Source organism: Eptatretus burgeri, chromosome 8 (assembly GCF_056783735.1).
Source record: "Eptatretus burgeri isolate ZD-2024b chromosome 8, Ebu_testis_v1, whole genome shotgun sequence".
NCBI lineage: Eukaryota > Metazoa > Chordata > Myxini > Myxiniformes > Myxinidae > Eptatretus > Eptatretus burgeri.
In genome coordinates this window covers 10099167-10117273 of record NC_140968.1, presented here as the reverse complement: position 1 = coordinate 10117273, position 18107 = coordinate 10099167, and the positions used below count along the sequence as shown (strand labels likewise).

Below are 18107 nucleotides of genomic sequence, written 5' to 3'. Positions count from 1 at the left end.
GGCTGGTCCAAAATAAAGATAGTAAAATAAAAACGGCTATCCTGAAGAGTCGCAGCCCTCATGAATGACATTTATTCCCTCTAGACAACGGGTTTGGGCCTAACTACACATATACTTACCGAGATATCTCACCTAAGGGACCTGAATGGTGGTTTGCGAATTTGGTCAACCACAACACTACCCCCTCCCCTTTTTACAGACTCGTCCCGAGTCGTCAAATTTTCGTGTGCCATCATGTGTAGTTTTCCCCTAGTACATTTCACCTACGGATCCCTGAGTGCGACATTCATGGTATTCGTGTCCCCAAAATAAATAACCTAAGGGCTGAGTAACTACCTAAACAAACTCACTCACACGGACGACTTAAATAAAATTGCCGGCGCTAAGACAAACATGCCGGGGGCGCACTCATATTTACAGTACATCTTAACCTTAACTTACAAATTTTACACTAAACCATGGCCCAGGATCACTGAACTCTGCAAAAAGAAAACAGTTAGCAGGGAGCCAGGCTGCCCGCATGCAGTCTCTGGCTCAAACAATGCAGGTGACAGGGAACGTGGCCGGCTGCTCACACGCAGTCCAAGGCCTTCCCTTTTGAACTGAACGCAGTGATCCACAACGGTGCATGGGCTGCACAACGCAGTCTCCGTGCCAGCTCAAGTGGCACACGCAATGAACACAACGAATGGAGGGATGAACACAAACACGGTGCACGGACCGCCACTGCAGGCCCGTGTTGTAGCTGCCAACAGGGCAGTTCTTGCAGCTTGCAAACTGTTGCCTTGATCCTGGCGCACATGGCAATGAACAGGTGGGGGGGCAAAGCAAAAATTGAACGGGGCTGGTGAACCTGGGCAGTGGGCATGGCATGGCAAAGGCAGCAGGCAAACACAGCCCGCAGAAGAAGGCCGCTGCAGGCAAACACAGCCGGCAGATGAACTGGCCGACACAGGCTTTGAAGAAAAACAGCCAGCAGATGAAGTGGCCGGCACAGGCCTTGAAGCAAAACACGGCCAGCTGATGGCACAGGCCTTGCAGCAAAACAACAGCTGCCGATGAAGTTGGCCGGCCTCCGCCTTGAAGCAAAACACGGCCAGCCGATGAAGTTGGCCAGCCTTTGCCGTTCAGTGGAGGTTGGTGGAGGGAGTGCGGTGGTGCTGGCCACTTGGAAGGCGGGCTCGGACCTACCCACCTGTCTCCCTCCCAACCTATCGCCTTTGCCTGTCACTGTACATACCCACTCCCTTAATTTGTCAAACCCCAATTTAGCCCCAACTTATTTATTTATTTATTTATTTTTTTTTTTACTTCACCACTATAAATCGTCCCCTAACCCCCTTTATCGTCCTTGTTCGGCTAACCTATCCTGTCACCTAGCCTACTCCCAACCCCTACGTTCCCTTCCCGGAGGGGAATAAGGGAGAGCTAACGTCCTGTGTCGAGGCCCAACTCAAGCCTCAGAATGGCCTCCCCAGAGTTCAGCGATCGATAACCAAAGTGGGTCCAGCGGCCCACAACGAGAGCGAGGGGATGGATGGTGCGGAGGGGTACACTTCCTAATCTACCATATCCATTTAACCGTTAAACTACCCCGGGGCTTTCAACAAGCGCCTCGCGCTTAAACTATTGGTTCTAACAACCCAGATTCACGTCGCCTGTGTTGGTGTCCTCACAATTTCGGGCCTCGCCCCCCAATTTTCTCTCCGTGCCCTCACACGGTCTCATGGCTGGGACACGTGGCTCCCTTTGGCAGGCACGACCCTCTGCCGATTCTCCCGCTATGGCACCCCCCGGGCACTACACTGCCTCCGAGCCTACTAGCTCCCTAAACACCGGGGAGTGCTCCCCATGGCACCTCCCCTGAAACGCACACGTGGCAGGCTGGCTTCCCAGGCCCCTTTCCGAGGGTCACCCATGCCCACAACACTGCCCACGCGGCTAATGGCGTCCCGGGCCCCCGCACCAAGCAGGCGCACCCGTGCCCACTACGCTATCCCGGCGCCCCATGGGCCCTTGGCCTACCACGGCCAACGAGCCTGGTGCCCGGGGTACCCACTCAGCGATACTCACTTTTCGCAGCCACGCTCCCAGCCCGTCAACAGGGCTCCTGCACCCCTCCAAATGGGTTTCGAGCCTACATTCCCACCAACAGCAAAACGACCTCCATTTTTCAATTTAACTAACCCAGCTAACTCACTTTACTCTGACCCCGGGGTCCCTTGGGCGGGAGTCACTCCTCCCCCCAATCACTCATCGCACCATGCATTCCCCATTCACTCCACACACACAGACCCGCTGGCCTCACTCACTCACCAAGCACCTGTTTCACTCACTCACCAACTCACTCACCATGTTTCCACTTTCCACTGACCAACTCACTCACCAAGCCTCACTCACTCACCATGCTTCCACTTCACTCACCAACTCTTCAACACACTCACCGCTGAACTCTGCCATCCTTCTAACTACCTCCCCTAACTAACTCGTGCTCCCACGTCGTCCCTTCAACTATAGCACGTTCCTTTTAACACTACGTAGCTAAACTACGTCCCCACTACACATCCACAAGTCTGTCCATTTCCTCAAATAAATCATTTTATTTCCCAACCTTAAGCTCACGAAATCCCTCTGCCTAATCCATTCCACGGACTCCATGAGGACTTACCCCTGCCCCATGAAGTCGGTCTAACGAAGCTAACCCTTCCCCCTAACTAGTTTCCATCCTGTGCCCAGGTCAGGGGGTCTTCCACCCCTTGCCCAGGAATCCTGTGCACCCGAAAGTGAGGCTTGCTTTTTTTTTTTTTCCATGCGCATCACCAGCGCGGCAACTCCCAGCTCGCGCACTTTACACCTGCCCGTGACGTCATGCAGCTGCACGTGCACCTCGTCCCTCCTTGGACGGTACTATCCGGCAGGGATTCCCCTCCTGCCGGATTCCAACCCCACGTGCAGCCATGGCGTCACCGTGCGCATAAAGAAAAAAAAAACACAAGCCCCACGTCTCGAGGGGTTCCCCACGCGAACACATGTGCTTTGCCCGTTGGAGCTTAACACACACGATCGCGTGGAGAACCCGTCCGGTCCAAATCCGTAATCCTGCCTAAACTTTGTCTGTCCGCGGGATCGGCAAATCCACCGCGTGCGTTTCCGGACCGGGACTTCACTCTCGCAAGCGAGCACGTGGGGGTCTCGTGCGTTGCACAGCACGGACCTCGTGCTCACTGCTGGGTGAACCCGGCACGGTCCCCGAAACAACTACAGCCGCTACCCGGCTTCCTTTCCTCACGTCGCCGTCGTCGCCATTCAACACACGCACTCCCGCGTGTTACGACGCTCACACTCCACACCATTAAACTCACACCGGGAGACGCGGCTGCGTGCTCCCGCATGCCAACCGACATCTCCCTCACATACCGCTCTCTCACACACACGGTCTCCCTTGCATAAACCATACCACTCACACGTGGTGCTCCATTCATACAAACCACTCCACTCACACCCGCGGGGGCACTCACCCGCGGTGCCTCATTCACACACCGTGCCTCACTCACACACGCGGGGGCACTCACCCGCGGTGCCTCATCCACACTGGCCGTTTCATCCACACACACGGCCTCACTCACACGCGGTGCCTCACCCACACACGCGGGGGCACTCACCCGCGGTGCCTCATTCACACACCGTCCCTCACTCACACACGCGGGGGCACTCACCCGCGGTGCCTCATCCACACTGGCCGTTTCATCCACACACACGGCCTCATTCACACGCGGTGCCTCACCCACACACGCGGGGGCACTCACCCGCGGTTCCTCATCCACACTCCGCGTGCTGGGAAGCACGTACTCCGGCACCATCGCCACCACACCACTCACACACGGGGTCGCTTCCACACACGGGGACGCACTCACACCTTGCACCACACACACAGGGACAACCACACTGGGGATTTGTGTCCCCACAAGGGTCTCCGGGGCCTCTATACCCCCCAAGCTCTCCAAGCACCCGTCCACAGCACTCGTCCCCTCAACCTCGCAAAGCACGACCGAACTCACCTGGTCGTGACTCGCCTCAAGGGGGCATACTCCCTCCCCTCGTTCCTGGAGGAGGCCATCCAGCTGCTGGCACCGGGCCTCCACCCAGTCCACCAGCTCACCCCCATTGTCCTCCACTACCTCCGTGTGTGTGTGTGCGTCACTTACCCCGTCTTCATCGTGCAGTCTTCCCTCTATCGTTCCCATCTCCCGTGTCTCTGCCAACTCAGTCACCTCTTCACCCTTTACCTCCCTTGTCTCTACTATTATTTCCGTTGTCGTCACCTCGTGTCTCGTCTCACACGTTTTGGTCTCCCCATTTAATTTTTCCCTTTCGGTCATCGTCACGACCCTCGCCCAACACGCCCCCCGAATTATTTTTTTACCCGCCTCCACCGCGGGCCTGTCAGCCGTTGCACCCCCACCCAGCTCGTTCGTTCCTACACGTGGAGTCGCCATTTTTATCTCCCTGGTCACGGCCTTCATGCCCGCCTGCAGGCTTCGGCCCATGTTCTGCGTCTCACCCCGGAGCTTTTTCGTTTCTTCCTTCATGTGCTTGTTCATGCCTTTCATTTCGTTTATAATTTCATTTGCGTTTGGATCCATCTTTTCGATTGTTTGTTTGTTCATGCCTTTCATTTCGTTTTTAAATTCAGTTGTGTTTGTATCCATCCTTTCGTTCATGCCTTTCATTTCCGCATTCATTTGTGCCAGCATGGTGAATAGCTGGGCCATGTCGGGTGCGCTTGGGTGAGCCGTTTCGGCAAGGGTCGGGGGGTTTTGGTGGAGAGGGGGAGGGGAGGTGTCATACACCGCGGCCGCTGCCGCACCCATTTCGGGCTCTGGGTTCAGTTGGGCGAGTTCGTTTTCCTGTACAACCAACATTTCCTGCACAGGGATTTCATCCTGGACCATGGATTCTACATTACTACACATATACATTTCTAATACCCCCGGCTCCCGCTCGCCTTGAGACGCCATCTTGCTTCTCTTAAAGGGTTAATTTGAATCGCTCGTAATTTGGAGGGAATCGGGGGTCGCTCCTCTCACCCCTGGACCGATTCCCGTGAATTTAATTGGAGACAGGAGAGCCCGTTTTCCCGTTCTCAGTTACCAGTGCCGTGAGGAGGGCGATGGGTTTGTATCCCACTCCTGACACCAGTGTTGCGGATTCGCGCCCGCCGGCGTGCTGACGGCCACGTAACTCGAATCGCGGCACGTCGCCCACCGGACGGACAATCCAGTCGTGACCCTCTCGGACTAACGCCGGGAACCAGTCACGGGTGGACCTTTCGGTCTCGCCGCGATCGAGCCAATCGGCCCCCGCGTGGGATAGGGTTGCTCGCCAAATTCGACCTACCTAAGTACCCACACGGAGGGTAGACCGGGCGATCGCACCTCGCCGCAGGTCGACTTCGGACACGGGCCACTGAAGCGACCCGTTCCGTACTATCGGGATAACAGAGCGGTGTTATTCGTCGGCTTCGACGGTTCGATTAATTATCGGGCGTCTTAGCCCACGACCAACCCTTTACGTGAAGCAAGATGGGGATTCAATGAAAGAAATGACGAAGCGAAGCGGGAAAACAGTTCAACAATAAGCACATTTATTTCGCGATGAACGGAAAGCACACATATACAATTCCACCAAAAGCACATGTAAAAGAAGAAGACAAAAAGCAAATGCAACAATGCAGATCTATCCGACTACCGGGCTCTCGGCAACACTTATACAATTTTACTTCACAGACGGCGCCGACAACACATATTCCCAAAGCAAAAGAAAAGAGAACCACCCTCCAGGATGAGGGGGTAGGCGGGCCTGGGGCCGAGACCGTGTCGGGCCTACCCGTCTGATGATGAGACGCGAAGTGGCGGTGGTGCCTCAACTCCGCGGGCCTCGCGGACAGTGTCTGGTAGGGGGTGGGAAGGGGGCCCCCTTTTGTCGCACTATCTCAGCGCGGGGGGAAACAGGAGGGGGTTGCTGATGCTCGGGGAAAGGAGGATTTCACAAAATCTCGGGTCCCGCGACGAGCGTCTCCACCACGACCTCGGTCGCGCCGCCGGCCTCTCCCTCCGCAGTTCCCCGAATCCGACGCGAGCACCCCCTCAACCGCCTTCGCCGCCGCCGCCTCTCCACAGCTCCGTCCTCTTCACTCCGACTCCGCGAACTCCCAACTGCCCCCTCGACTGACGAACGCAGTCGTTTTTATAAGCCCCGTGGCTTCGCTCTTTCATCTTTGACCCTCTGCCTCCGACCTTTCACCTCGCTCCCCATTGGCCCGAGGAAAAGTGGGCGTGAATGCTTTTTGATCCATGAATTTGCATATAGCGACCGCCCTCCAACGCCCTGGAGGCGGGGCCAAATCGCCCCTCGCTCACCGATTGGACGGAACAAAAGTGGGCGTGAGTCGTTTTTGATCCGTTTTTCTGCGGAAAGTCCGTGATGTTTTTGAACACGCTGCTCGGTGCGCGCCCCGCACGAGTCCAGCATCGGTGCCCACGAGTGGCGCGAGATGACGGTGATGCGATGGTGGCGAGTTGTGACGGTAAAGGTCGTGGCAGTTGTGGTGAAGCGGCGTTGTGGTTTGTGGTTGTTGTTGTGAAGCGGCGTTGTGGTTGGTGGTTGTTGTTGTGATGGCTGTTGAGACGTGGTTGGTGGTGGTAATAATGGCGGCTGGTCCAAAATAAAGATAGTAAAATAAAAACGGCTATCCTGAAGAGTCGCAGCCCTCATGAATGACATTTATTCCCTCTAGACAACGGGTTTGGGCCTAACTACACATATACTTACCGAGATATCTCACCTAAGGGACCTGAATGGTGGTTTGCGAATTTGGTCAACCACAACACTATATATATATATATATATATATATATATATATATATATATATATATATATATATATATATATATATATATATATATATATATATATATATATATATATATATATATATATATATATATATATATATATATTTATATATATATATATATATATATGTATATATATATATATATATATATGTATATATATATATATATATATATATATATATATATATATATATATATATATATATATATATATATATATATATATTAGGGTGTTTCACTCATGGTGGTAAAAAAATGAAATTTGTTGAAAATTGTCAGAAGGGGTGTCCCCTTGTTTCTTATGACCCATAAATATTTTAGGCAAATATTTGGTTTGATTCGTCAATATTTACTGGTCCCACAGTTGGACAATATTCCACATTTCAAGTGAAACTTCGAAAAAATCAAATGGAGGAGAAGACAAAAAATTGCAACGAACGTTTATTGAACTGAAAATTAACAAAAACATTGATGAAAAAGAAATGTAGAACAATTATGCAAGTAGAGCAGGGCAATCATATCGTTGGGCTCAAGGAGCAGGAGGGAACTTAGCAGTCACTCCAGCCTTTGTTCTCTTGACGGTGTTGCGGTGATGATGAACAACTTTGAGGAGGAACTGCTTCTGCTGCTCGTCTTCGGTTCGCGCTTGGAGTTTTTGTATCAGTGCCACTCCTCTCTCTGCTGCATCATTGGTGACCTGCAGGCCTCGGACGGTGGCTCGAGTTCGTGGATCTTGCAAAACATCTTCCACGTTATGGGTAGTGACCATCCTCCCAGCAAAGATCCCAATGGCCTCTCGTGTTCGCCCTGTTACCAATTTGGAAAGACCGTCAGGGAGAGTGAAGTTCTTCTTTTCAAGTCTCTTGAGTGCTTTCGAGGTTGCTAGACGACTTAGGTTCTTGACCATGGCCGCCCGGTCATCGGGAGACACTCGTTCGTCGAAGAAGGCTAGGGCCACTCCTTGCTCTGAGAGGTACCAGAGGTGCCTTTGGGGGGCCTTCTCTGCCGTTGACCCGAGTCTATCCACAAACACTTGGAGAATCACCAAGAACTCCAGGTCATTCTTCGGTGCACAGTTTGGGACAGCTGCCTCATGCCAGAATCTGACGTAAATGAGACTGACGAAACGGGCCAGTCGTCGGACTCCGCGTTTTTCCGAACTAGTCAGCTCCAGTTGTTGCAAAAACAGGGCAATCTTCAGGATATAAATAGCCTTTGCCATCCATCTCACCTGATGGTAGACTCCAGGGGCCCTAAATCGAGGCAGATCTCCGCTCCATCCTCCTAGGTAGAGAAGAGAGAGCTGAAGGAGTTCGAGATAGTCCTCTCTTGGGTGGGCTGCATCATGGATGACTCTCCTGAGGAAGTCTATCATCTTCAGCCTTTGTGATTCGCTCCACTCATCCAGGGGTTGTTCGTCGCTGAGGGTACCGGCAGATGTCTTGTCCAAGACGTCCCATTTTCCTCGGAATCGTTTGAAGAGGGGAATGTCGGGACCTGGGGGAGAGCCGAAGAGGAGTTCATAGGTGTTCTTCAGTACCACCTCGTGAATGTGATGTCGGCATGCCAGCCAAAGAAGAGGTCTTCCAAGGGACTGTTCAATTATGGTGCAGGCTCCGCTAATCATGCCACTGTTGGACGCAGTTGTATCAAATGAGAGACCGATGATCTTGTCAGCAATCTGATACGTGTCCAGCAGCCGAAGAACGGTATCTGCTATCGACATATCGGTATTGCTATCGACATATCGACATGCAATTATCGACATAGCTGACTAAGGGAACCTGTATGTTATGTGTAATTGAATTCCAAATTCGTAACAATATTTAAAAGTTCATGATAGACGCTCTCAAAAGGCACCGTACATGTGCTCAGTATTTAAGGAGATCCGGATCTTGTCTATACAAGAGCTGAGGCCAAGAGATTAAGGTTTTGTCTTCACAAAAAGAAGAACAAGAAGAAGATGAATAACGCCGAGCTCTCTATGAGGAGCGTTCGCTATGCGAGACGCTGCTAAAAATGTCAACATACCATTCAAAAGTGTGCGACCTGTTAACACGGTCCCATTTCGCAAAGATTTTGCATGAAGCACTTTTTATAGGAAAGGTTCAAAGGCAAACCTGTGCTGATAAAATTATTGCACTTCAGAAAAAATGAAACACCCTAATATATATATATATATATATATATATATATATATATATATATATATATATATATATATATATATATATATATATATATATATATATATATATACCAAGTCGTATAACACCAGGGGGTTGACTCAGCCTGTCATCCTTCCGAGGTCAGCGAAATGAGTACCAGTGTACTGGGCCCGGTGTATGCCCCGGTTAGATTAGGTGTACCATATCCCTGTGTGTCGTAAGAGGCAACCAGGGTTGCGTCAGGAAGGGCATCCGGCGTAAAAACCTATGCCAAATCATTATGCGGACAACAAAACGAATTTCCATACTGGATCGGTCGAGGCCCGGGTTACCAACGACCGCCACCGGTACCGGTGGTCAGCAGGGTACCAGTGGAAATTGTGCTACTGCTGGGCGAAGGAGGAGAAGGAGACGGGGAAGGCGAGTCCAGAGGCAGTGGGAGAGGGGGAAGGGTAGAAGTGTGGAGGTGAGAGTTGGAACTCTGAATATTGGGACGATGACTGGCAAAGGGCGAGAGTTGGCTGATATGATGGAGAGAAGAAAGGTGGACATACTGTGTGTACAAGAGACCAAGTGGATGGGGAGTAAGGATCGGAGCATTGGAGGTGATTTCAAACTGTTCTACCATGGTGTGGATGGGAGGAGAAATGGTGTCGGGGTAATCCTGAAGGAAGATTATGTCAAGAGGGTATTGGAGGAGGTGAGGAGAGTGTCTGACCGAGTGATGAGTGTGAAGTTGGAAATTGAAGGGGTGATGATGAATGTCATCAGTGCATATTCCCCACATATGGGGTGTGAGATGGAATATAAAGAAGATTTCTGGAGTGAGTTAGATGAAGTGGTGGAGAGTGTATCCAAGGATGAAAGAGTGGTGATTGGAGCAGATTTCAATGGGCATGTTGGGGAAGAGAATAAAGAGGATGAGGAGGTGATGGGTAGGTACGGTCTCAACAAGAGAAATGTGGAAGGGCAAATAGTGGTAGAGTTTGCAAAAAGAATGGAAATGGCAGTGGTAAATACGTATTTCAAGAAGAAGGAGGAACACAGAGTGATGTACAAGAGTGGAGGAAAGTGCACACAGGTGGATTACATCTTAAGCAGGAGATGTAACCTGAAAGAGATTAGAGACTGTAAGGTGGTGGCAGGGGAGAGTGTAGCTCGACAGCATCGATTGGTGGTCTGTCGGATGACTTTGGACGTGAGCTTGAGGAAGAGAGTGAGGGCTGAACCAAGGGCCAGATGGTGGAAGCTGAAGGAGGAAGACTGTTGCGTCTTGCAGGAACTGCAGGAACTGCAGGAAGAAAGTGAGAGAGGCGAGATTGAGATGGTTTGGACATGTGCACAGGAGGGAAGCAGAGTATATCGGGAGAAGGATGCTGAGGATGGAGCTGCCAGGCAGGAGGAGAAGAGGAAGGCCAAAGAAGAGGTTCATGAATGTGGTGAGGGCGGACATGCGGGTGGTTGGAGTGTCAATGGAAGGTGTGGAGGATAGAGCGAAATGGAGACGGTTGATCCGCTGTGGCGACCCCTAATCGGGAGCAGCCGAAAGAAGAAGAAGAAGACCGATGTAGTTCTTTCGAGAGTGCGTTCCGATTGTCTGACAACAAAACATTTGGAATATCCCATTTAATTAAACCATGATCGAGATCGAGGGTGATCGGGAAAATTGGTGCGTTTATAACTCAGGCCGGTATAAGTTCCCATCGGCTGTAGTTTGAAGAAGTCGTACAGATTTTTTTATTTTTTTTTGTATACCTTGTCGAGGCTCGTGTGAGAGCGAACACACAACGCACAGCAAGGGGGGCATGAGACAAGAGGGGTGGGAGTGGGAAGGACAAAACAGTGGGGAACAGAGACATTCGGAGATCTGTGGAAGGGAGAGGGATGGGAGAGGGATGGGAGAGGGATGGGTGGGGAACATGGGGAATGCAAGATGGACATTACAGGAACTTTCAGGAAGGAAAGCAGGGAATTTGAAGGAGGTGGGGTTGGGTGGATTATCGGGGGTAGAAAAGATCGTGGATTTGGATGGGGGATGATAAGAGGTGGTGGTGAACAGCTGTTTTGAAGGCCTGGAGGGAAGAATGGGATTGAACAGAGTGAGGGAGTTTATTCCAAAGGTGGGAAAAAAGAGGAATGAAAGAGTGAAGGTGAGCAGTGATGACTGATTTTGGTAGTTTTACCAGAAGGGGGTTGTTGGCGGACCTTGAGCGCCCTGCGGAAATGTGGTGGGGACAAATCACAGAGAGAGCAGAGGGGGCGAGGCTGGAGAGGAGACGGTAGAAGACAGAAATACCACCGACCTGCCTGCGGTGAAAGAGTGAGAGGCCCAAAGACTCAGCCTCATTGCGGGAGATGCCAATGATCCGAAATGCCTTGGTTTCCACAGCGTGAAGCCGAGAAAGGTGGGAGGCAGGAGCACCAGCCCAGAGGGGAGAGCAGTACTCCATTAGGCTGCGGACGAAAGCTTTGAAAGTGGTCAGGAGCTCAGGTGGGCCGAGGAAGGACGTTGCATGATGGAGGATTCCAAGTCGGCGACTGGCTTTGGAGGCGAGGTTTGAAATGTGGCTTTCCCAGGAAAGGTCATGGCAGATAGTGAGACCCAGAATCTTGAAAGAAAGGACTTCTTCCAGACGATTGTTGAGAAAGTGGATGGGGGGGTTTTCGAAATGGTCCTTTCGGAGAGACATGGTGAGAGTGTGAGATTTGTCCGGATTGAAAGACATGTTCCACATGTTGGACCAGTTTGTGATTTTATCCAGATCAGCAGTGAGCGAAGAAGCTGCTGCTTACCGGTCTGAGGGATGACCGATGGTACGGCAGAGGGTGGAGTCATCAGCAAAGAGATATAGAGGATTTTCCAGAGAGTCGGAGAGATCATTGATGAAAACCAGAAAAAGAACAGGGCCCAAAACGCTACCTTGAGGAACTCCAGCCTGGACAGGAAAGGGGGGGGTGAAAGAACTCCATTTAGGGCCACACGTTGACTGCGACAGGAGATGAAGTTTGCGAGCCATGAGTGGAGATGACCTTGGATACCATAGGAAGAGAGTTTGCTGAGCAGAGCAGGGTGCCAGACTCTGTCAAAAGCACGTGATATGTCCAGGGATACGGATCGGATTTCCTGTCTGGCATTGAGGGCTTCCATCCATTGTTGGGAGAGCAGAAGCAGCATATCCAGGGTAGAGTGACCTGGTCTGAAACCAAATTGATGATCGGAAATCAAGCCATTGGAGAAGAGGAAGGATTTAATGTCTGAAGCGATGATGGATTCCATAACCTTGCTGATGATTGGGAGAAGGCTGATTGGTCTGTCGTTACAGGGATCTGTTTTTGCACCTTTTTTATGCAGGGCAGTGATGTTTTCTGATTTCCAAGCAGATGGCAGATGACCTTGAGCAAATGAGAGGGTGAACAGAACAGAGAGAGGGTGAGCAAGAGCAGAAGAGCAGGCTTTGAGGACACGTGGGCTGATGCCATCTGGACCGGTTACAGAATCTGAGTCGAGGTTTGACAGCAAGCTCTCCACCTTGTCAGGAGAAAAGGACACAGAGTCCAGGGACAGTTGGGTGCAACTGGGTCAGGTGGGTAGAGAAAGTGATGGGTTTCGGACACAAGATTTAGCTGCAAACACCGAGTTTAGGCATTCAGCCTTTTCACGTGCGGTATCAGCAGTGCCGCCATTTGAGGTAAGGGAGGAGATGGATGGGGAACATATCCCAGAAACAGATTTGATTAGATGCCACCAGGATTTTGAGGAGGGGAGAGGTTTGAAAGTTCAGACTTGAGCTTAGAAAGATGTTGTTTTCTGGCTCTCTTGATGGTGGATACAAACTTGTTTTGAGCTTTTTGGAAGGAACTGAGATTGCCCTCAGGTGGGTTTGCTTTCCATGAGGCAAAGGCAAGTTGTTTCAGGACAACTGCCTCGCCACAAGCTTCAGTGAACCAAGGGCGGGAAGAAGGGTAGGACAACTGCAGACGAGAGGGGATAAATCTGTGCATGAGGGAGAGCAAGTTTCTTTGAAAGAATTCCCAGGATGAGTTGATGTTGAATAAGTTTGATGGCTGCTTGGAGACCCTGTCGGTCGGCTTGAGTGAAATGCCAGACTCGACGGCGCTGAAGTGGTTCTCTGATAATAGCCAGAGAGATGTCGACTTTGACAAGGACGTGGTCAGAAGAACCGATTGGAGCGGAGGAAGAGCATCACATATTGTCAGGGAAATTTGTCAAAATCAGATCCAGAAGAGATGGAGTACCATTGGTTGAGATCTGGGTCGGGAAGTTGACCGATTGAGTCAGTCCCAATGAGTCGCAGAAAGCTTTTGCTGAAGTGCCATGGCAGGTGAGAGAGGTACCCACACCTAGCCAACTGGCATGATGACAATTGAAGTCGCCACATATGAGGAAGAGAGAGTTTGGATGAGAAGATAGAAGTTGGTCCATGTTTTCGGATAGTGAGGTGTAGATGGAGTCATCACTGTTCGGTGGATGGTACAGTACATATATAAACATGAGGTGAGAGTTGAGGGGAAGCCATAGCCAGAGGTATTCCTGGGGTGTGGGGGAGTGAGAGCAGTGCATGGAGAGTGAGGAATAGAGTCTTTGATGAAGAGAGCAACTCCTCCACAAGGACGAGGCTCAGTTCTGTCATACCGGAGGAGGGAGTAACCAGGGAGAGATACTTGGGAGTCAGACATGTCTTGGGGGAGGAAAGTTTCTGTTTGGCAGATTATGTCTGGTTTGTCAGTGGCAACCTGTATGGAAAGATCTGAAAGGTTTGAGCGAAGGTCCTGGATATTTGAGGTCCACACTGTTCATGAAGACGGAGGGGAGGAGGCTTTAGGTACAGGGGGTGGGAGGGGAGGGGAGGGGAGGGTAGGACAAGGGACGAGGAGGGGAGGTAAGGAGGGTTGTTTAAAGAGTGTGGGGATTGCAGAATAGCTCAGGGAGGGGGCCGGATGAGGAGGAGTAAAGGCTCTGGTGCTGGGGGAGAGGGGGGACAAGAGAGGGGGAAGAAGGCAGTTGAGGATTTGAGGAGGTGGAGTGAAGAGATGGAGTTGAGAGGGCAGTGGAAGGATGCTGCTTTGTGGAAGAGATGGGGGGGGGGGACTTTGTGAAGGATGAGTGAGGGGATGAATGGTGGGTGAAAGGTGAGGGGGGAGTTTTTGAGAGAGGTGAGAGGGAGGCTTGGAGGGAGAAGTGTGTGTTGGTTGCTTTGAGAGTGAGGGGTGAGAGGGGTGCGTTGGCACTGAAATTGTAAAAAAAAAGAATGATTGATGGAAAGTGAACATTCATAGCAAACTGTTTTTTTTTTTTTTATTAAGTTTTAGGTCAAAGATGCGATTAAACACGTTGCTTGATGGATGCAATAAAGGTGAATTCAGAGAATGGAGAGAAGATTAAACAAATTTATTAGATTAAAGCCAGATAAGCCACGCATACAATGATACAAGTTAGAAGAGCGAAAAAAAATGAGTTTTGGAGTCGTTGTGGTACGTGTGGTGCAGTTGTACCATCATCAACTGAACTCGGGTAGATGCACATATACAATGCCTGCCGCACAACCCACGTGCCACCACATGCCAACGTGTAAACCTCCAACAACGACTTCACATTAAGGTGAGTTGTTTTGCTATAATAGAGCACTATTATGATACCAATATTATTTCAATAAATCATAAATTCCAGGCTGCTCCAGAAAATACCAGGTGATTCAAGGACATACAAATCTGTTGACCGTACTCGAAACAGACCAGACTGTGCATTATCCCACTGAATTTCTCAACTCATTGTAACCTCCTGGATTGCCACCTCACAACTTGGTACTCAAAATCAGGATCCCTGTCGTGTTGTTTCGGAATTTGGATGCTCCAAAGCTCTGCAATGGAACAAGATGGAGTTCCATCTTGAAAGCATGAAACGGTTGATCAATGCCACACGTGATTGAAGCAACCATAATCACTGGAAATGTCAAAGGAGAAGGTTGTCTACACCAAGAATCCCCATCATGCCAACTGATCTGCCATTTTCATTCAAGAGACTTCAGTTTCCAGTTGGACTGGGTTTTGCCATGTCGATCGACAAAGCGCGAGGCCAATCACGGAAGGTCGCTGGCTTACATCCGTCCTCTCCATCTTTTTCACACGGTCAAGTCGACTCGATGTGGGCTGCTGCATCTCGAGTTCGACGTGGAACGCCAAACAATTTAGAATGTACACGTTCTGGCCCTTGATGGAAAAACATTCAATATCGTCCACCCCAAAACATGACAATAATACGTTCAATTTTGTTGAGATTTATGTTCAATATCTTGCAGCTTGATGAATAAAATTTTGGTCTCTAAATATGCGCTTAATTTGGAGTAGTCCAATAGATGCATTACGTAATATTAGATCCTGGCAACGCTGGGTATCTTTATGGGAGGAGGAACCCGGCGTTGCCTGGCAACGCTGGGTACCTTTGTTGGTATATATATATATATATATACTGTATACATAATATAATGCATTTTGATCTGAGAAAACGAAAGCAATTACAAAGGGGAATTTGGAGATGTAGAACTTTTTTTTAAAATATATAAATTCTCTTTTTTTGTGTCCAGAATTTAGGTTCTTGGAAGACATTGCAAGGAAGGGGTCAGAGAGCAGCGAGGAAACGCTCTGAGAGTGGCGCAACAGCAGGACAACAAGCAATGGGATGAACAAACAGGAGAGGGAAGGAAATGTACGGGGGGGGGGGATCAGTGTGAGGAGTAAAGATCACAGGGAGATGTGGAGGACCACCTGGTGGTGGTGGTGGTGGTGGTGGTGGTGGACCCGCAACGTGAAGCCCTGTTGAGATGAGTCGGGTTGAACAGACCGGGGAAGGAGGTTCCACAAGTGGGAGAGAGCAACGAACCTGGATTGTGGAATTTAACCAGGAATTAGGAGGGAGTGTGAAATGTGTTCGCACTCGAGGAGGGACGAGAGGAGCAAGACCTGAGGAGAATGTGAGAAAGCGACGATCCTCACGATCCTCACGATCCTGCTGCTTTGTGGGAGATCAGGTTGACGTGAACACAAAGTTTGTGCAACGCACAGATCGTTTGCGACAAGGAAGGACAACGAACGACCGAGCGACTCTCCGCAACTTTCAAAGGTCCATCAACACAACCTGAAACCTCCTCAGTCAATTTGCCCCAAGGCCTTGTGGGTAGTCAAACTGCTCGCCCTTCCCCCCCCCCCACCCCTCCTTAGCCCGAAGAGCGAAGCAAGTTACCTCAGGAGACTTCGAGTGGATGAGCACGATCAGTTTAACCATCACGTACCTGTTTGAAAAGAGGGCGAAACAAAACGCATTCGGGAAACGGAATGAATCATCGAGTGTGTAACGGAGCCGCGAACACCAGGACAGTACGGACGGGGGGGGGGTCACGTGACCGAAACGCACTGTCATCACGGAGCCCACGAGGGTGAAAAAAAAATGGACAAACGAACAAAAACACAAAAAAGTTTGGGTGAAAGTTTTTTTTGGGGAAGGGAATGAATTCCTTGAGGTAAGTTTGTAATTTCGTGAAAGGTTTTTTTTTTGTTGTTGTTTTTTTTGGGGGGGGAATCGAAGTTTCAAACGTTCTTTTATCCGTTTGTTTTCATGAAGGGACACGACGTTCACGAAGTGAGACATCTTCAAAGTATTCACCGAGTAATAAATCAATATAAATATCGTAACTAACAAGTTAATGACGGTAATATTAATTTAGTATGAGGTGATTAGTCATAAACTTTCCCCTTTCCCCGTCAAGCCTTCGATAGCTCAGTTGGTAGAGCGGAGGACTGTAGTGGGAACCCAAAGGCATCCTTAGGTCGCTGGTTCGAATCCGGCTCGAAGGATTTTTATTTTTATTTTTCACACCTGAATTGTGTTTAGTTCTTCATCGTTTTTTTTTAATTTCCTTATTTTACCAGGATATTATGAAGCCCCTACTTTCATGTCGAATTACTCTAATTTTAAAATTATTATATTTCCCATCCCATTGTGGTCTGTTTTTCCCGCGCTCCACCAGAGTGCGCTCCACCCTCCGTATTTCAAACTTTCTTTTCCCCCAAATGGAGAAGCTTTCTTCACGGGTGGTCGGTTTTACTTTTACCGCTTCGTCCTTTTGTGGTGCTCGCACGTGTTGTGTCGTCATCGCCATTCTCCTGTCAGTCCGTTGGGTTTTCTCACCGTATGAAGATCACGTGTGACGTCGTATCGACTCGTGTACGTTAAACCAAATTTAAAAAATATATACTACTTGATCGTCCAGATATTTTTAAAAAGGAGGACGCCATTTTTATTTGTTGTTTGTTTGTTTGTTTTACAAAATGGCCGCCGGTTTTTTTTTTTTACCTCCCCACCCCTCTTTCCCCTCAGTCCGCCCCCCCCCCCACAAAAATTACATGAGTCACGTGCTTGACGTGTCAGAGTTACTAACAAACCCCTAAACAAGTTTGACTTTGGTCATACACCTGACACGTCACCTGCACACACACTCAGCCAAGAGCAAAAAGCTCGAACATCAAGTTCTACAGTAACATACTCCAACACCAAGTTCTATAGTAACATGCTCTAACACCAAGCTCTATAGCAACATGCTCCAACACCAACCTCTAAAGCAACATGCTCTAACACCAAGTTCCAGAGCAACATGCTCTAACACCAAGTTCCAAAGCAACATGCTCTAACACCAAGCTCTACAGAAATAAGCTCTAACACCAAGCTCTATAGCAATAAGCTCTAACACCAAGCTCTACAGAAATAAACTCTAACACCAAGCTCTATAGCAACATGCTCTGGGACCAAGCTGTAACCTCCAGCACCGAGCTGTAGCTCCGAACGCCAAGCTGTAACCTCCAGCACCAAGCTGTCACCTCCATCACAAAGCTGTAGCTTCTAACACCAAGCTGTAGCTTCTAACACCAAGCTGTAACCACCAGCACCAAGCTGTCACCTCCAGCACCAAACTGTAGCATCTAACACCAAGCTGTAACCTCCAGGACCA

At 49.7% G+C, this 18107-nt stretch overlaps 1 protein-coding gene and 1 non-coding gene across 5 annotated transcripts in view; one reads left to right on the top strand and one right to left on the bottom strand.

The window, feature by feature from the left end:
• Window positions 1–16512, bottom strand: part of LOC147021073 (interferon-stimulated gene 20 kDa protein-like) — a 52438-nt gene extending 35926 nt beyond the window's left edge. For 2 of the 4 annotated variants that reach the window (XM_085890808.1, XM_085890805.1), the window contains exon 1: window positions 16395–16512. The gene's annotated coding sequence lies outside the window, so the exon portion shown is untranslated. Of the gene's footprint in view, window positions 1–15985; window positions 16258–16345 lie in introns of those variants that run through there. The other 2 variants (XM_085890806.1, XM_085890807.1) reach the window with 2 other exon arrangements.
• Window positions 16513–16868: 356 nt separating this feature from the next.
• TRNAY-GUA (transfer RNA tyrosine (anticodon GUA)) lies at window positions 16869–16956 on the top strand. The gene is given in 2 exon segments: window positions 16869–16905; window positions 16921–16956. It is a non-coding gene; the product is annotated as a tRNA-Tyr (tRNA).
• The last annotated feature ends 1151 nt before the right edge of the window (window positions 16957–18107 follow it).